This window comes from Macaca mulatta, chromosome 2 (genome assembly GCF_049350105.2).
Source record: "Macaca mulatta isolate MMU2019108-1 chromosome 2, T2T-MMU8v2.0, whole genome shotgun sequence".
Lineage (NCBI taxonomy): Eukaryota > Metazoa > Chordata > Mammalia > Primates > Cercopithecidae > Macaca > Macaca mulatta.
The window spans coordinates 133,774,671-133,796,010 of record NC_133407.1 but is presented as its reverse complement, the minus strand read 5'-3'; the positions used below and the strand labels follow the sequence as shown (position 1 = coordinate 133,796,010).

General features: G+C 35.5%; 1 long non-coding RNA gene across 1 annotated transcript in view; it reads right to left on the bottom strand.

Moving 5' to 3' along the window:
• Positions 1-21,340, bottom strand: part of LOC144339535 (uncharacterized) — a 381,994-nt gene that overhangs the window by 123,832 nt on the left and 236,822 nt on the right. The window contains exons 5-6 of the long non-coding RNA XR_013414563.1: positions 9,945-10,035; positions 9,473-9,549 (exon numbers count right to left, since the gene is read on the bottom strand). This is a non-coding gene — a long non-coding RNA (uncharacterized LOC144339535). The remainder of the gene's footprint in view (positions 1-9,472; positions 9,550-9,944; positions 10,036-21,340) is intronic.

Genomic DNA, 21,340 nt, shown 5'->3' with positions numbered 1-21,340 from the left:
CAGAATATAAACTGAGTGCTAGCGGGAGGTACCATATAATTTTAAGTAGCAAACTGACCTGATAAGCACATCAACTGTATCTTTCTCTAGTTAGCACTAACTTCAGTACCTTTATTACATATCTTGCACCCTTCTTTATCTTTTTAGCTGTTTTTCAAATACATATTTAAATTTTAATGATAAAAATAAGAGATTCACTGTTAAAAAATTAAAGAAATTGAAGAAAAATTAAATTTAATTTAAAAAATTAAAGAAAAAATTCAATCACACGGTCATCACCTGCTCTCAACATTTTTGTGTGCCTCCTTCTAGGGTTATATTTTATTGGCTAAATAACACTTTTTGCAAGGTTCCATTTCCCTATCATTGGTTTTTTTATAATTTTAAAGTTTTCACTATAGAAAAGATGCTTCAGTTCACATTCTTATACATAAAGTTTTGACTGCATAGTTTCTTTTTACTTTCTATAAATTTCCAGTAGTGTGAGAGCTAAGTTAGAGCACATGAATATTTTAAAAGATTGTGCCAATCAGTATTCCCTATTTGCAATTGATAGAAATTCAGATCATACTAATTTTAAAAAATGAGACTCTACTAGCTCGTATGACTGGATAGTCTAGGAACAGATCTATCTTCAGTTACGGTTGAACCTAGAGGTTATAACAATGTCAATAAATCTCTCTCTGTCTCTCTCTCTGTAAATACATGTTTGTGTATTCTCAATTGAAGTTATTTGCCCAATAAATTAACTGTAAATATTCTCTCCATATATACTTGCTTTTTATTTTCTTGATGTTATTTTTCAAAGAGCAAATATTTATAGTTTTGATGAAAGCCAATTTATTAATTTTCATGGCTCATGCTTTTGGTGTCTGATCTAAGAAATTGTTGCACACCCCATGGCTCAAAGTTGCAAATATTTTCTCCTATGTTTTATTCTAGAAGATGATAGTTTTTGCCTTTATGTTTAGATCGATGATCATGTCAAATTAATTTTTTGTCTATGATGTGAAATGAAAGTTGAGATTCATTTAACTTTTCCTTATGAATATCCAGATGTTCTTCTAGCACCATTTGTTGAAAAGACTCTCCATTTCCCCCATTTAATTACCTTGGCATCTTTGTCAAAAATCAATTGACCATAGTTACATAGGTTTATTTCCGAACTCTTCATTGAGTCTTATTGATGTATATGTCTATCTTTACACCAATACCATGCTGTCATGATTATTACAGCTTTATTGTAACTTTTGAAATCAAATAGTAAAATCCTTTCTGTTGTGTTCTGTTTCAAAATGGTTAGGGCTTACCTAGATCTATTACATTCCTACAAATGCCTGCTGCTGGGATTTTTATTGGGATTGCACTGAATCCGTAAGTCAATTTGCAGAGGACTGTCATCTTAACAGTATTGAGTCTTCCAATGCATGAATAAAGTATGTATCTCCATTAATTTAGGTAGTCTTTAACTTCTCTAAGCAATGTTTCATAGCTTTTAGTGTTCAGGCCTCATATATAATTCCTTAAATCTCTTCCCAGTATTTCATGGGTTTTGATGGCATTGCAAATGGTATCTTCTCAAGTAATTTTCCAATTCTCTATCCCTCTCCCTCCCTCCCTTCCTTCCTTCTTCCCTTCTTTCCCTTCCTCCCTTCCTCTCTTTCTCTATCTTATAGCTCTGCTCATTTATGATTCTTCTTTGCTTCTTGGCCACATTTTCTCCTGCCATGAACAGGTTATCTGCAAAAGAAATGATGGCTACTGACATTCCTAAACCTAATCCCTTAAAACCCATGATCCAAAAAGGGAAGATTCTTCCCCAATATCTCCATTACCAAATTACCAAAAAAGTCTATTCTTGAACTTCTTTGAATGGCCAGATGTACCAGGTTTTAAGGAATAGGGAAGAGTTTGCCAAAGAAATCTGTCCCAAGTACTAGGAAGACCAAACGTATAGTTCACAAAATTTCCTACGATAATCATGACATGTATTATCCAATCATTTTCTAGAAAAGTAGCGTTGGTTTTAAACAGTATATAAATATCCTTTCTCATTTTTCATAGTCTATGCTCTAATACTGCTTTTCGCCATCAGATCTCTGAATTATTATGATATTCTTTCCACCACTGGTCTTGCCCTCCTCTCCTTCACTCAGCCCATAGTCTGGCTTTTCCTTGTGCTTCACGGGGTGGAGCAATTTTAGTCCATTTCCCAGGGAACTGAGAACATGTGCTGAAATCCCAAGCATCCATCTACAGAAGTTTATTTAAGCTTCTAGTTGCAGACATAGGTGAAACAGCCTATCTGCTTTGAATTCCAGTATTAATATGTTATATATGTTTAGAGAACTCTTAACTTGGAAGTAAATGATTAATAGGGGACTTTCTGACAGTTAGAATGACCTAGAAGACCAATAATGCCGTCTGACCCTTTCCATTGCTTCCCCATACTGCTAGAAAAGGAGGGACACATCTCACGGCTCAAGGATTTCCTTCCCCATTCTTTACTTTACTTTCCCATTATTTACTTTACTGATGGAGTAGAAAGTGGCATAGCATAGGTTTTCCAATATTGTATTAATTTCTTTAAAGTCACTAGGGTTTCAATACATAGCACTTAAGAAGAACTAAATGAACTAAATGAGGTCCTGAGATCCTCAAAGAGTTAATATACCTCCTTAAATTAGAATTGAGAGCATAAGCTTTTATTAATTGCAGTTAACAGTCAGCATGACATTTTAAAGGAACCTTAGAGATTAGTTTATACAATAGATCATCATAGAGAAGATTGCTAAAAAGGCCAAACTATGTCTTTCACATAACGAGTACATTTCTCTCTGTCTGACTCAGAAAATCCATAACAAAGGTGTCATCTTGATTCCCAGAAAGTGGCTTCATTTTTATTAGCAACAAAAACTTTACAACTAAAGTTTTAATGTTTCCATCTGAATAAAAAGAATCCATCTTAAAGAGTCACTCGTAACCGTTGGGAAACCAATAGATAAAAATCATTTGACCTCTTTGGTTCTTGCTCCATTACCTAAAACCCTGAATTTCTAAGTATATTGTTACTATGTGTACCAAAAAAAAGTAATTTGGGATGGTATTATTACACCTATAAATTGGTTCAGTGCTAGTAGAGAAAGAAAAGAGGGTAGATCCTGATTTTCAATTACGTATTGTAAAAATTTTTACCAATTCTCCCTGTAATTAGAAGTTTTTTCCTGTAAAATTCTCAGGATCCACACAGTTTGCACCTAACCAAGAAATTAAAGCATTTTCTAAAGTTATGGAGGCTTCCATCAATTGGTGTACATTGATCATTTCCCAATTCCTAATGTTCAGAGGGCACATAAGCTGCAGTTGAAAAATAGCCTCCTGGCTGGGTGCAGGGGCTCATACCTGTAATCCTCCCCTCGGGAGGCCAAGGTCGGGGGAACACTTGAGCCCAGCAGTTCAAGACCAAGCTGCACAACATAATGAGATGCCACCTCCAAAAAAAAAAAAGAAAAAAAGCCAGGAAAAAAAAATAGCCAGGCTTGGTGGTGCATGCCTGCTGTCGCAGCTACTCAGGAGTCTGAGACAGGAAGATCACTTGAGCCCAGGTGGTCAAGGCTGCAGTGAGCTGTGCTCATACCACTGCCTGGGCAACAGAGCAAGACTCTGTCTCTAAAATAAAGAAGAAAAGAAAAATTCCTCAATCACAGAACCAATATGCTTATTACATATCTGCTTATTATGAACCAAATGTCAAGAACAGCCAAGCCTCTTCCTTTGTCCTTTTATTTCTGCACTTTTACTGACTATAAAATTACGGTATGTATGTTTTTTCATAGAAGTTTTGTTTTAGAAAAATTTATCTGTCATTGGTCCACTAATCTACTATTCATCTTATAGTTTACTAATATTTCAATTTTTTACTTTTCTTTTTTTAGATAACATAAAACAAATTAAGTTATTTGATACCAAAGTATCAGTATGGTTTAAGAATTTCGCTAGTTCACTGTTTCATTAGTTGAACTTTCAATTGTTCCACAGGTTTTACCTGCTTTTCTCTCTTTCTCAAGCTGATTTTCCACTCATTTCAAAAAGTATTGTTGTAAAATTATAAGGAACAATGTAAATGTCCATCATTCTATTACTGGTCAAACACATTATTGCATATTCATAATAGGAATATTAGGAAAACATTAAAAAGGAATGTTACGGTGGGAAAAGGAAATACAATGACAATTTTCTATAATATGCTCTCATTTTTTTTAAATAAAAATAAGGGATGCATAAATAAAGACATGTATGCATAAATCTTGTATAGAAGAATGCACAAGAAACGACCAACTGTTTAGTTACCTTGGAGAGGCGATAGAAGAATATCTCTATCGAGTAGAGTGCATCATGACACTTTTCATTTTATAATCTTAAGAAAAAGATTATCTTTATCTACCACTGTGATAAACTTAAATAGTAAACTTCTCAGTAATCCCTGATTTTGTAGCGGAAAATTGTTTTCCACTTTCGGTTTGCTAAGTATGACAACCTCTGTCACCTCACCACTAGGGAAAATAGATTTGTATTTATTGTTCCAAAAGCTCTCTAAGTGAAAACTCATTTTCCCTAACTTTTAGTGGAAGGAAAGCCCAAAAGAAGGTCTAGTTTTGCTTTTATGCCCTTTGTATCTAAGATGGATTATGTTATTTCAGTTCATGCTCACATCTGTACATCATAATAATGTACAACTTGTACAAAACAAAATAATAATTGAGAATAACTGCACGGATTGAATAAAAATAAGCAATTTTAGAATGTTTGGGGTTGAGCTTTTTTGAAAAAAGATTCCCTTAAGTAGTCTTGAAATATGACTTTAATTTATCCATTAAATTTAACAGAATTCAAATACAGACTTCACAGCTGTTAAAATCATGCAATTGACACTAATGTTTTATCATTACTAGTTAGCATACAATTTTTTTTTGTAATTAGAACTGGGTTTTGTTATGTACAATTACCAAAAAATTGTAATGCTCTGAAAAGAATATTAAAAATATAAATATGCCTACTAAATAACTGTTATCTGAATCAAACTGTACAGATTCATAATTAATCTTATCTCTGCATTTGTTAACCCTTTTTTTGAATCTCCTGAGCTACCTATATTATGCCACAGAGCATACTAGGAAAACTTCTGGACTTTGTTTTGTTTTTAAAAGAGATTACACATTTTTAGTGTATTTAAAAATTTTTATCTCCTGGAAAAGAATTTTTTTCACTTAAGCTTATTTAATACAAGAGTTTCAAACCTCTCTAAATGGGTTATGGCATAGTCTTATTGAGTATTTGTGTTCAGATTTCAAGATCTGGATAAAATATTTTATTTTTTTATTTTTATTTTTACTTTTTTTAGAGTAAGGGTTTTGCGCTGTAGCCCAGACTGCAGTACAGTGGTGCTATCATAGCTCACTGCAGCATTGAACTCCTGGGCTCAAGCCATCCTCCTGTCTTAGCCTCCTGACTAGCTAGGACTACAGGGGTGCATCACCATACCTGGCTAATTATTTTGTATTTTGTAGGTGAGGTCTTGCTATGTTGCTCAGGCTTCCTATCTTGGCCTCCCAAAGTGCTGGGATGACAGGCATGAGCCACTATGGCCAGTTGGATGAAACATTTTCAATGTGCAAATAAGGTGCCCCACCTAAAGCAGCCAAGGCTCTGGTATTCTACAACTCTTCATCCACTCTCTCCTTTATCCACTCAGCCCCTTCCACATTTATCCCCCACCTTGGACTCCATGCACACCCCTGCCTCTGTATCCTTGCACTTGCCATTCCCCGTAAATAAAATGGTCTTCCCTATCCACATGGCTCCCTCTATTGCTTCTCTCAGGACTTTACTAAAAGGCACCTTCTCAGTAAGGACTGACCCTACCATATTTTCCAAAATGTTGCATCTCATTCACCTGCTGCATGTTTTTCTGTTTAGCACTTATCACAATCCAAAATACTTTTTATTTTAGGTATTAGTTTCTTTTTTAGTTTTTTTTTTCCTTTGAGACGAAGTCTCGCTGTTGTCCCCCAGGCTGGAGTGCAATGGTGTGATCTCGGCTCACTGCAACCTCCGCCTCCTAGGTTCAAGAGATTCTCTTGCCTCAGCCTCCCTAGTAGCTGGAATTACAGGCGCCTGCCATCACGCCTGGCTAATTTTTGTATTTTTAGTAGAGACAGGGTTTCACTATGTTGGCCACGCTGGTCTCGAACTCCTGACCTCAGGTGATCCGCCCGCCTCGGCCTCCCAAAGTGCTGGGATGACAGGCGTGAGCCACCGTGCCTGGCTTTCTTTTTGATTTTTTTAAATGGTTTAGTTTGTTTTGTTCACTGCTGTATCCACAGAACCAGTTCCTGACATGTAGAGGCATTCAAATTTTTAAAAATAAATAAATAAATATAGGGCAATACAGTGCCTGAATGACAAGTAGTTGGAACCAAATAGTTATCTCCTATAAATGGGGCACATCTTCTCCAGTTTACCATGGATTTCTCATTCCTGTTATCTGGCCCACTTTATTCATTTATATTGTCTGCCTAGCCTCACTTAGCTTTTGCAATTGTAACCCTTGAATCATGTTTTTAACTTATTATTCTCTCTGACCCATCTTAATTGAACCCACTTGACTCAATAATCCATCAACAGTTATTACCACAATAGTTTATGTACTCAGTTAAGACCCACTCCCCAACACCCAATTGTCTAAAAAAGTCATACACTGAAGCAAATGGGGTGACACCTATGAAAGGCTTATGGGACAATGGTATGCCACACCATACACCAATGGAAAAATCACAGCATACAATACATATACTTTAAGCCTAAGTCATATATTGGATAAGAATTTCACTGAAACTATGGGTTTGCGGAATTCCCCCATTTTGTTCAATTTTGCCAAGTCACAAGTTCAGGGCATTGATCAATTACACATGACTCATAACTTTATTAAAATTTTGTAGGTCTATATGAGCTGAATTCAAGCTGTAGCTTCAGAGTTAGCATAGAACCTGAAGACTTAATAATAATAGAGGAGAAACTCCTTTTGCCTCCTCATATATGCAGAATTGAAGGCACTTGTTTTGCCTTCGATTTTAGTTCCTTAACACGTGTTTTCAAAACACGTGTTAAGGCAGTAAAATTGGCACACTATCAGTTAGATATTGCCATAATTACAGTGTAATAAGACATCTCAAATTTCAATGGCAAATAACAACAAGCATTTATTTCTTGCTTGCTTATCTGTGAGTCAGTTGCAGTTTGGCTAATCTGAATAAGGTGCAGTAGGGTTTGGTTCAAAGCTGCAGGTGTCCTAGGTCTGTTCTACATGTTCCTCATCTTCCTTAGACCAGCAACTACTTAGGCATGGTATCAGGCTGGTGCAAAAGTAATTGCCGCTTTGCCATTACTTTTAATGGCAAAATTTGCAATTACTTTTGCACCAACCTAATACTCTCGATGCAAAAGCAGAATCTAAATTTGCAGGTATATTGCTGTCATAATATTCTTTATGTTGGTCAAGTCAAGCCACTAAGCCCTCCAGAAAGGAGCAGGAATGTACACTCCGCCATCATGAGGCCAGAGCAAGGCTATGCCTATAAAATACCATTTAGGGAAATGAAAAAGTTTAAACCAATAAATTGATCTAATATATACCCACTATTATGCAAGTAGACAGATACCTGATGTATCTGTAATCTTAAATCTTGGGATGCATACTCGGGGGAAAAAAAATCAGATAGTCCTCTTACTATGGCATAGGTGAACAATGAACATAGAAAATGAAGACTGAAGACTGCAGCAAATCACTTTACCTTCTGGACATTGAGTTCTAAGAACTCAGATGTTAGAACTGAAACTCTACAAAGCATTGGCATCTCAAAATTCTGAGACAGTAATAACCACAGAACATGAGGAGTAGCTTTGTCTCCAAAGATGTGGGCAGAAACCACCTTTTTGCAATTTCTCTAATGGAATTACAATTAACCACAGACCTGTTGTGGAATAAGGCTCCACTGGGTATTACGAGTTTGACTTAATGAATACGATTCAACAGTGTACGGCATATTCTCTGAGTCTCTCTGGAAAGGCGTTTAAATGGTGATTTCACAAAATATTACTTTTAATCAAATCACATTGGGATGTCATTATTTAATAGTTTATCTTTCTCTAAATAGATTAAATTTTACTGGAGACCATTTTTTTTTCAGCCAAATGTACTATATATTTTTGATGAAGCCTTCTTACTATTTGACAATCTGCCCATTCAACCTGGCTTCCCCTGAAAAGAACTGTGTGCTGAAGAAGAAATGCATATGTTTATGTCTATAAATCCAAAGAGAACACAATATTTTTTTAGTCCCAAATTGCAAGATGCTTCCAGGACAAACAAAAGAATTGCCAGTGGAAACTCTGGATATTAGTATTTGAAGTGTTCTAGGGAAGCTGGAAATTTTTGTGAAATAAAAACATAGTGTAATTTGAAATTACACACATTCGCTGAACAAACCTTTGCCAAACTGGCTGCTCAGAGACTATTTTTCCACCCAAATAGTTTAATGGTTTTTCTTTTAAGTATTAGTTGAAAATATTTACCTACAAGCTCAAAGAAATGTCCTGGAGTTGATTTAAATCTAGTTGGAAATCATTCTGGGGTTTTGTGTGTGTGTGTGTGTGTGTGTGTGTGTGTGATTCCTTATAAAGAAAAATATAGAATATTGTCAATAACAGTAAAAACACAGGGCACGACTTCTCAATTACCTAAAAAATGTCACTGGCAACAGTAAAATTACAAGTTACAAATTATGTCCTAAGAGAGTAGAATTAATCAATGGAACAAGAGAGATTTGGTGCTTCAGCAGCACAAGATGGGAAGAATTAATAGGCCCAACTCAAGAAGTTGTGAGAAAGTGTTAAAAACTCCAAATCCTTCAAAATATTTATTGAACAGAGAACAATATCTAGCAACAGGCTGAAAAATAAATCCCCTGGCTTGAACAACTAAATAGAAGATTGGATGTAAAATTTGCACAACCTGACCACACCCTTTATTTTAAAAGAATAACTTAATAAACAACTCAAAGCCAGAACTTCTCTCTAGATTTTACACCAAAAATAGCTCAATACCAGCTAGGCTAGTGGATCTAATTATGTGCTATAACAGAGGCCACTTGGAGTACTGTTCCTTTTTTGCCAGAAAATTCCCTTGCCCCCTCAAGAATTTTTTTTATTAACATTAGCAAATAAAGGAATTTCAGTACTTTATTTTATGACCACTGGCATCGGTGGTTACAATTTGAAATAACTACCGTATCTTAGCAACTCTAATCTTAACAAAATAAATGCAGCAAGGAGCAAACAGGCTTCGCGCCATACTAATGTCTCATCAACGTCCAAAAAAGGGGAAGGGGGGAAATAAATGAAGGATGACTCTCACTGTGCTGGTACTGTGGAATTGGCAGCTCTCCCATGACCAAAACATTACATTTCTTTCCATTTTCACAGTAGGGGCACCTGCAATGATATATTTTAAGAAAAAAAAAATTTACTTAGACCTAAAGGGGCAGGCATAAAAGAGAGAGGGGAAAGGATGATTAATCAGAAGAGAAAGATGTGAGGAAAAAATTAAAATTATATCCTGCTTATTTTTTTTTCTCATGATGCGGCGATCACAGCAGTAGTAGCATCTGTTAGTTGTCTCCTAAACTTCATTCCAATCAATACTCACATTTGCACAATATGATAGCTCCCCCCCTTAGACACTAAAGCCTGAGGTAGCTCCAAATTCAGATAACTACCATCAGAAAGAAGGCACTACATAAATTGTGAATAAATGAATGAATCCAGTTATGTCCCTTCAAACTAGTTAGTAAATATTAAGGACACAAAGCTCTTGATTCACTTCATACTTCTAGATCAATCACTTAAAAGTGTTCCTAATGTAGAACTTGGTCCAAGTGTACATCCACATCTATCTGAAGTCAACCTCAGGAAGCATACCTTAAAGAAAAGATCGGGGACTTTGCGGTTAGAAGGACTTGAGTAGGGACCTCCACTCCATCATTTCCTAGCACTATGAACTTACGATACTACATTTAATATCTCTGAGCTTCTGATTCTTCTTTAGCCAAATGGGATAGAACTCCCTAGGAAATAAAACGACAGTGAAGTTGACAATTGGAACAATGTCTTAAAGCTTCTTAGCCCATTTCCTGGTAAGTAAATTTACCATCCAGTGAGTCCTTTCAATTGATTTCCTTTCAATTGAGTCATGTAGGCCACCATTGGCAAACATATCACACGTGGTAGCCTACTCAATACTATCTTGTTTTATACTAACCAGGTTAAACACCACTTTTCAATATGTTGAGCTGCTGAGTTCTTTTGTTCATTAACTCTTGAATCTGGTTATCCTGTCCATTTCCAACGGCAAGTTAACATCTTGTTTAAGCTTTAATTAACTCTTGTCTTTACTATTGATTGTAATAGCCTAAATATTGCTCTTCCAATGCAGTCTTGTCCCTTCCAATCTGCTGCCAGTATTTTCTTTCTAAATTTGACAATGTATTTTCCCTGTTTTAAATTCTCCTTTATTTAATGTATGAGCCTCCAAGTTCTGAGCTATGCCTACTTTTCAAGTTCCATTTCCTAGCATTCTTTCTATCCTGAACCCTACACTCCAATTCAAACCAGTGTGCTTCTAATTCTGCTTCATAACCTAACACTTTTTGGCAATTTTGCTCTCAACATTGCATGCTTTTCAAACTTTTTTACTCCATTTATAAATTCCTTCAGAACTGGAACATTATTTCTCCAGTGAAGACATTCCTGCAAGCTATTTAGAAGGTTGATAATATTCTACATAGGATCATATCTATACAATATACTATGTCTTTACAGCACATAATTACCATGCTTTACAATTATTTACTTGCTCATGTGTCTCTCTCATTAGACTGTGAGTCAGAGACTTCAGGACAGAGAATAACATGGTTCATTATTCTCATTGTCTAGCACAGTGTCTGAATTTAATACATACTCAATAAATGTTAGCATATCTCCTTTACCACTCTCCTTCCTATCCTTCAAATAATACAAAGATGGATTGAATTGACCTGTTTAGACTTTTATTTTGATCATTGTAGCATCAAATTCTACTTTATTTGTTAATATAATGATTGATCTCATCTAAAAGAATACACATCTCTTTACTACAGAAAACAGATAGAAACTTAGAAAAAATAACTTATAATATTATTTTAGTGCTTCATGAATATTCTTATATCTATTTTATTTTTTGATGACCATAACCCTATTTTGTGTGTTTGAAACCTTGAATCTTCCTTTAGGTTCTCTCTCCCTCTCTTTTTTACCTTGGTCCCACTTGCTTTATATTGCATTGGCAAATGCTCGTAGCATGTATACAGTAGAAACGAAACCAACGATAATGATGATTGAGATAAAAATGTTACCTTTTTCTATTAGAGTCATAAATTCTGAAGATTAAAAGAGATATAATGTTATATGTTAAAATTCTAATAGAATTGAGTTGTGACATTGATATGTGATTTAAAAATTGGTATAATATAGAAAAAATCCTGTATGTTTAAACTCCTCTAGAAAATTTTCAACTAATTCATATAATAGATAATATATATTATATGATAAAGAATACATATGAAGTGCTCAAGAGCACAGTTAACTTTCTGTAATACAGCTTTCCTCGTGGGCTTTAAAAAAATTATTCACTAACTCTCTCCGTCTCCAGGAGACTCATCATCAACCATTCAGAACTCCTCATTTTTCATCCTTGTAAGAAATACTGCCAGAGAAACACTGTCTATAACTTACTGATAGAAGGGTGTCAAATTTCACCCTGCATATGCTGAAGAATATCTCAAAATGGAAATAAAACCAAAGAGGAAAAACTACCATTATGTCTGAAAAAAGAGGGAAGTCATCCAAAGTTAGAAAAAAGGAGAAAAATCAATCCAATGGCCAAGAATAAATTCATTCAAACAACATACCATGTGCTTGGTACTATGATTGGCATTCAGGAAAATAAACTAAAGAAAAAAAAGTAACTATCCTTCATGGTAGTCATGGAAACAGATAGGCGACCACTCACTGATTATTATGATATGCCCTGAGCCTTGTATTGTTCATGAATATTCCATCCAGAACCTATAATTATGGATTATTAAAAAAAGAGTCATGTCTAAATATAATATTATTTCTATTCTGTGAAGAAGAAAACGTATTTACAAATATTTAAGATGGTAGGGTTATTTTAAGGGTGACAAAAAATAAAGTTCTATTGGTTTTTTTTCCCTCTAAAAATGTTTTTTATCCCAATGATAGTCTACTTTGTAAAGAATACACAAAGCCTTCCTTTCATAGTTTGGATTGCCAGATTAAATACAGAGTGCCCACAATTTTTTTAGTATTGTGTCCCACATATTGCTATGTAAATGTAGGTTGTTGTCAACAACCCCTTAAATATGTTTCAGTTATCAAGATTGTTCCTCGTATTTCAATGGAACATCCTTATACTATCAATTGATTCGTTATTTAACTGAACTTTAAATTAAATTGCGCATCTCATGTTTTTATTTGACAAGTCTGATAACCCTGCGTATAGTGATGCCCATCCAATGATCACACTCCCCACTTTGAGTTCACTCTATGTTGTTTCAGTGGACCAGTGGATTGAACAATGATGAGATACCAAGCAGCATACTTGGTCTTGTGTTTACAACAGCAGTGTTGTTCAAGCATTTAGACTTAGACAGTTTCTTTCCAGCTTATGTTCAAACTGCTTCTGACATGTTGCTCAAGTAACGAAGTGTGACCTTTATCCTTTCCTCCTGGTGAACAAAACAGAAATTTTCTAAGGAGATATAAATATCAAAAATTAAAAATGGTGATGTACTATTCCAAGCATCTTAAGGCTGTCAATACTTTATGTTTTTAAAAAGTTGCTATGGTTCACCCCAGAAGCATCTGCATATATCTGTGGGGTTTTTTTTATGGTGTGTAGTGAACTTTGATATCTTTTGGGGATAAAAGAACTCTCTATCTGTCTATCTGCATATATATATTTAACAATGCAAGTTATTGTTATATAAATGTAGACTGTTGTCAATTTCAGTTCCCTACCATATCAAAAGAACAAAGCAGGCAGGAAGAGCAAGAGGATGATCTAATATGCCTACGCTAATAACAAAGCCAGTGTCCTAAATTGGCAATGGCAGCCCTCTTCTGCGGAGATTGTTTTTAACACCATCAGTAGACATTCAAAAGAATTGGATGGTGACAGGAAGAGCACATTTTAAATTGTCAACCTTCATGATGTCCTTTTGAAGAATAGCAATTACATAACTCGGGAGCTTTATTTTGCATTTGAATATATATATATATATATATATATATATATATATATATACACACACACACACACACACACAAAGCAGTGTGCAAAAATGTTATGCAAGAATCCATATTCTGAATTCTTTGTAGAAATTAAAGTTACTTATTTTTTACTATAATCTCGTTTCCCTTTATTACCCAGTTACCAGTTAAGGTTGGCATCAATATTAAGTAAGTAGTACAGAATTAAAACTGCTTTCTATTTAAGTTATTAACAAATTCATTTAAAGAGGCCATTGACCATATGCTATTTCTTAATCACATTCAAATTTGAGTTTGTGATTTTCCAAGAATCATGTACTTTTTAACTCTATATAGCATTAAAACATTAAGAGTTTGTTAATAGTCTAATATTTTGTTAAAGTTTTACGTTGTTTTCTCTTAGGCAATGAGAGAGGAAAATGCTATCCAAAAGTAATTTTATATCACCAAAATTTCATTTGGTTTTTTTCTAATTCTCATCTTCTTTTGAAATAATTTTAGAAAAAAAAATCTTTTAAAAATGCAGACTTAACGCCAAGAGAAACGCATTGCAAGCACCCTAAATAGTTAATGTATTTTCTAAATGAATGATTTAAAATAGCTATTAAAGGAGAGGAAATGAGCTTAGGTTTCTAGTAATGACTTCTCCTCTTCAAAATGAAATCTGTAAATCCCTGATTGCAATTCCAAATCCCCTAAGGACCAGCAGTTCTGGGACCAGGGCTCACTGACTTTATGCCTAATAGCACCAGATAAGTAGTATGATTTTTATATATATAATTTGGGGGAATATTCAGAATTTATAGTCCTGAAGACAATTTATGAATGAATTTCCTTTTTAAAGTACATTATTCTAAAAATCAACTTTTCCACCCAAATTGTAAGCAGAGCACATAGGAACGTGAGAGGCATGGATATATACATAGAGACATATGTGTATGTATTTATATATGCGTGCACACACATGCACAAAATATAAGTACCATTTTATTCATAAGAGCATAATGATTCAGCCTGTGATTGTTAATAAAAATGCATTTCTAACCATCAAATTTGAGTCTATTATTCTAAGTTAATTGCATTTGCCCTAAAGAGACTTACAGCTGGCTGTCAGCCTGTTTGTGTCAGTTTCATTTTATTCATCAGTCAATCTTGTCTCTTCTTCTTTTTACATCCCATGTATTGATCAAATAGATTTGTTAGTCTACTCCACAGCTTTCACAGCATTAAAAAATTAAAAATAATCTTGATATTATCATCAGATGCATTTGATTACCTCGTTCATTTACATGTTATTTTAATTGATATTTCGGTAGCAAATAGAATGCCCTTTTGACAGGCCCATAAGACTGCCATTAAATATAATAGATGTAACTCACTCAAAGAGGCATTGAGAAAATGTTAAACATGAAAAAGTCTACACTGCAGTGGTCGGCAGCGTTTCAGCTTTTCAGTTGGAACAGAGAATACTCATCATGGTAAACATTAGTTCCTTACTGGAGTGCATTACAGAGTAAGGAAGCATCTTGTTAAAATTGGTCCTCAGCAATTATTAGGTGGTGAAGTGGATTAAAGAAATAATGGGCACCTTGTTCCCATTTGAGCCAAAGAAAAACAGTGGGGGAAACCGAAGAGCAGGGAGGTTAGGCTAGGAAAGTAGTTAAGGTGGAAAGTCTGCGAAGAATTAGAATCTTCCATATGTGAGTCAAGTTGCGTAGAGGGGAGATGAAAGGCATCACAGGGTGAGGAGATAATTAGCAGATCAGAAGCAAAGCAGTTAAAAGGTGACCCTTACCTCCTCTGTTACTCAGTCTAGGAAACTATAGACAATTATTACAGTATTTTCTCCAGGGATGTGTGATACAGTTCCTCCACGTGTCCTCCAAGACACAAAGCTCTCTCAGAATTGTCATTGTATTGCTTGAGTTCAGTGCTTTTTATGGAAATTCCTTTACATCATGCCAGCCTTGTCTTTCAGCCTTGCTTTAGATCAGTGATGCCCAACTGAGGGTGATTTCAGTCCCCAGGGGACATTAGGAATACCTGGAGACTTTGGAGAAGCTGCTGCTGACATCAAGTGGGCAGAGGCCAGGGACGCTGCCACCCAACCCAGAATGCGTAGCACAGCCCCCCCACGACAAAGAATTCTCCAGTCCAAAATGACGATAGTGCAGAAATTAAGAAACCTTGCTTTAGATGTGTGGCTGAAATACACTTAAAGCCAAAAAACGAAAACTACATCACAGTTCAGCAGCAGCACAGTGAGTGGGATTTAAGCAGCTCTGAAAGACAGAGAGCAGTGCAGCTGCTGCACACAGCATTTCACACTGGCCTATTAAATAATACAATTCATTACCTAGACCCCAGGAACAGTTGAGCCAAATACAACCCCAATTTTAAGGAAAACAAAGAAAAATGAAAATTATTGCTTGATAGAAGACATTTCAAAGGCCTCCAAGACAAACCAGCTGAAAAATCCCCAATAAAAAGACTCAGCAAGAAAATTGTGTCACAGCCCCTAATCCTCAACAGACCTTAACAAGATGTTCATGAGCCAAACACTCTTGTCTGCAGAAGACAAAAGGCACAGGAAACAATATAGTCTAGAGAAGGATTATCGTTAAGAGGCAGGAGAAAGATAAAACAGATTCCTCAACCTTACAATTAGAACTCCTAAAAAGAATAACCAGAAATGTGCTAAAAACCATGTCACAAAACAGTTATATCGTTCTGCTCTTGGGAAATTAGTATTTAGGTTAGGCCTGGGGCAATTTTTAAAGCCTTTTTTTGATGGTTGTTTTTTACCCACCTGCCTAGACACCCCTGCCACCAAACCCCTCCCTGGCACAGATGGCCAAGACATTTGCTTTTTCAAATACTCCATATTTCCACAGCCACCCACCAGACAAAAATTAGATTACCAATGCTTGTGTAAACTTTCCAAGCTCTGACACAATAAGATTCCAGGAAATGTACATGCACAGCTAAAAGCAGCATTATACATAATGCACTGTAATTCCAACAGACAAGTTGCTATCTTCGATAGATATACACATTTTTCATGCCAAACACATGAACGTCAATACATTTTTCTCAAGTTAAAATGGAAACCATTTAACAGATATAATGGGCACAATGAATTTCATTTTGCATTACTAATGCAGCAGAGAAGGAGGGAAGTTTTGGAAAGGATTGCAATGAGGCCAAGATCAACAGGAAACAACTTAGAAGCTATCACGCTTGTCCAAGTAATTGCCCCAAAGCATGGTCATGGGACCTGTGCGCCACTGAGATTTCATATTCTCAATTATCTAATTCCACAAAAACAAATTTTCTACAAATCGGAAAAAAAGTTTAAAAACTGACAAAATCGTAACTGTGTTTTTGCAAAAAGATCAAGAGGATGTCACTATGTGTTTTTCCCACCATTTCCAAAGAGATGTTATCAGAGCCAACTTGATTTTAGGAGAGATTAATTGTAGGCATATGAATGAAATGATGTGTCATATAAAAAAGGTTGGAAAGATACTCCAGAAGCCCAATCCCCAGCCTCTGCTTTTACCCGTAGAAATACATATCCTCCAAGACTCCTTTTCATCCCTATTATACATATGTCACGATAGCAGTACACATCATTGGCCCTTACCCTTATGAGGAAATTGTCTCTAGTCTTTCTGGCATCAAAGATAGTGTAGTCAGCCATTGCACACAGAAGAACTGTGTTGGTGCCACCTACTAGGATAAGATAATAAACTCTAAGGACCTAAACAAATGTTATTATGCAGTTTAGAATGAAAGTTTTGAGCACAGGTTATTGGAATCAGGCAAACCTTGGCTGTAAGCCCATCTCTACTACTTACACACTGTGTGAGCTTGAACAAATTACTTCATCAGAGTTTTGGTTTCTCCATTTGTAAAATAGGTATAATATTTTCAACATTAATGGTTTTTAGGAAGGATTAAATGGACTCATGTGTGTGAGGCATTAGGTACCTTAGTAGCCACAATGTTTAGGAACAGCAGGACATGATTGAACACTCTGGCCCTACTTGCTTAAAGCCCTTGCTTCCACCACTTCCTGACTCTGTGAACTTGGGTCAGGTACTTGGTGTCATTAAATTTCAACTTCCCTACCTCTAAAATGAGAAAAATACTAACAACAATAGCTTTAGCAATGTCATGGGGATTCAAGTGTGATAATAGAAATAAAGGGCTTAACAATTCCTACCACATATCCCATTACATTTTAGCCCTAATAATTCTTTTAATCATATTTGCAAATGAGATATAAACTTCTTTAGTGTTAGGCATCAAAATGACTGGTGAAAACATCTCAAAATACAAATGCATATACAAAGACAGAACTTTGAAAGAAAACAATTGGAGAAGCATAGCACGTTGTTCATTATGTTTATCATGAATTCCAGCAATAATTTGCCTTTCTTTGATTTTATGTTTGCCTCTAGTATATAAAGACACACCTCTAAAGAGTGAAGTTTTAAAGTAGAAATATGGCAATATTTATGAAGATCCGTTCTAACGGTTCTTCCAAAATATCTCAACTCCCAGGAACTGATAAATTTTTCGGCCTATATGTCATTTGTGGTACCCCATCCATGTACAGAAGTCAGTGTCACCACAGTTACATCACAGGCTAAAAACACTGACAGCAAATTGGTTACAAGGTGTAAAAAATGATGGATACAAAAAAATGAATATCCTTGACTATGAAAGGCCAAGATGAGCTAGTAAGCTATTAACTTGGCTCATTTATCAAATGATGAATCAACTTTTATGAGAAATGTTCAGTGTTTTCAAACTGCTTATCAAGTATCCTAATTCTGTCATCTTATGGGTCTATATTATTGAAATTTTCAGAACACCGCTTAATATCTTAATTATGAAATTACAGTGATGTGCCCCAGAGTATGAAAATAACTCAAACTTATGGCTTGTTTCTGTCTTCTCGTGCAGAATAAACTAGGGGGTTCTGAAGTGCACCATGCTTAGCCAGGTAAAAAATAAACCAGATTGGTACTATAGTCCACAGTAGGAAGATAAAGAAATTAAGTACTTATAATTGATGCTACAGGAATGAAAGAATTCACACTTTCTTAGAGCTATTATTTCAGACAGTCTGGTGTCAGAATTAAAAGCCAACCAGTGCATCTGTTTATATTGCCAAGGATTTTCACAGTAAGAAGGGCTAGGAAACACATATTTTTTAATTAGGGTCCAAATTCCAAAGAACACCAAAAAATAGTATGTCAAAAATATATGTTTTTATGATTTTTATTGTCCAATGTCTAAACAAAGACAAAAAGCCACATAGCTCACTTCTCCTTCACAAACACAAGTGGAGGGATTAAAAAGTAATTCTGTTGCTTTGGCCACAGACTTTTTTTGTTGTTATTCTGCTTGTTTCTGGCTTAGCTACTGCTTTTTTCCCCCAAGATGAAATAATATAGGAAAAGCTGATGAAAGAAACTTCGTTCACATAGAAAGTTCACCAGGATGGCTCTGTTACCAAGCCTTAAAAGTTGAAATACAATGGTTATCTAAAGTGACCATTTTATACTTTAAAATACATCTCTTATTTTAAAACTTGCATTAACTCCTTGCTTATCTTGCACTTCTAGTTGAAGAAATGTCCTGTGTAAAATCCATACTGATGTATTGAACATTGAAGCACTCAAAACTATCATTAACCTATTTTTACTTCTCATCAGCAAAATTAGAAAATTAGGTATTTTCTTCAATTTCAAAGCTTACTCCTTTGGTTAGTGAAAGAACAAGAATACACACACACAAAAGTAATATTTTGTCCACAAGAGTAAATAGACTTCATTGTCTCATTTATTTATTCAACAAATGTTCATTGATGATCTGTCTGCCAGACACAGGACTCACTATTGGGAAATACTGAGTTGAACGAGACATCACTGTATTTAGCATATAATCATAATATAGGACGATATGATCTCCTACAGGAAAAATACAGGGTGCTGGGAAAGCACTTACCAGGAGAAAAATGATGAAACAGACTTGGAAGATGATCGGCCCTCATTCCCTTTATTTGACTGAGGAGGAAACTGAGGTCTAGAAAAGTTAAACTTCAGAATCACAGAGCTCTTTAGTGAAAATGAAACTAGAATTTATGTCTCCAAATTCAAATTTTATACTCTCTTTATAGCAATGTACTCCCTAGAAAGTGATTGGCTTTGTTTTCCTCCAAAACAATGATGATAAAACCATGAACTTCAAGACAGTTGACTAAAGTTGGAAATGTTCTCTTTGGGAACACAGTCGATATCCAACCTAATTGCATAACATCCTGAATGGTGGAGAAGCGTTGAGCACTCAGACAGCTAGGGTCTAATCTTGCATTTCTCTACCTAACAGCTAGGGTAAGGCTAGTCCTTGGGCAAGAATGAAACTCTGAAAATCATTTGATTTTTTTAAAACAATCTTTCAAATCAGGATAACAATATCTACAAGATACAGGTAAATTTCATGACATCGTTGAACTGAGTAGGTACCCAACATAACATACGTAAATTCCTAGCCACACTTCTCACTATTGCAAATTGAATAGAACTGACGAAAGACCAGTTCAGCAGAAACCACATCTCAGTTTCTTTATTCCTTTCCATTCATTTTAGCATAAGATTCAGCCTCCAATTTTAAGCCATTTTTGTAGATCATTTTTGGCATACCTTCACAAAATTAAACATTTCCACTCTGTGAATATTTTGGGAGTTAGAAAGCAGAGATTAAACAATTAGATTTAGAGAATTTAATCAGCATGCATCCTCTAAAAAGAGATGGGAAGAAAATAGAGTCAGAAGAAATATATAAAATTAATTAAACCTCCTATGCAATTCTGTGAGTCTCTTTCCATTACAGGTCATAGAAACCTAACCAGTTTAGATAAAGAGGGAATTTGTAGACTCACATATCTAGGATGTCCAGATGGAGACAAGCTTCAGGAGCAACTAAATATGGAGACCCAAACAATAGATTTGGAATTTGTCCCTGTGGCTAAAGTGCCCTGCCTTTACCTTCTTTTCTTGGGCCCCTTTTTGGGGTTTATTCTCAGATAGACTTTTTTTTTTTTCTTTTTTTGAGAGAAGTTCTCACTCTCATCCAGGCTGGAGTGCAATGGTGTGATCATGGCTCATTGCAGCCTTCACCACCCAGGCTTAATAGATCTCCTACATCTGCTTTCCAAGTAGTTGAGACCACAGGCATGTATCACCATACCTGTTTAATTATTTATTTATTTATTTATTTTTGTAGAGATATGATTTCTACATATTGCCAGGCTAGTCTTGAACTCCTGGGCTCAAATGATCCTCTTGCCTCAGCCTTCCCAAAATGTTGGAATTATGGGTGTGAGTCACCATGCCCAGCCTCAGATAGACTTTTTACACATTGCAGAAAAAATGGCTTGTGTCTATCCAAAGCCCAAATAGGGTTTACATCTTACATCAAAGGAGAGAACTGTTACTCCCAGTATGCTAATTTCAAGTCTCAGGGAACACCTGGATTGGTACTATGTGAGTCTCATAACCATCCTAGACCAAGCTGCTGTGGCTAGGAGATAGAGGACTCTGGCTATCATATAGTCTGCATGAGGAGCAGGAGAGGGCAAGCCAATTCCACTCGAGGTGTAAGGAATAGGTTCTTCACTGTAAAGTAGAGTTCTCTTTCCTGAAAAAGGGATCCTGGACAGGCAAACAAACAAACAAAAAAGGATGACATTCAATTAGTTTCTTTTCCCTTCTCTTTTAGGATTATCCACACCAATTCTAAATCCTCTTGGAGATCCTGGTAAGTTCATCCTCCTTTCCTTGTGGTAGCTTCCTATAGTGACTAAGGGGCACTTTCGGTG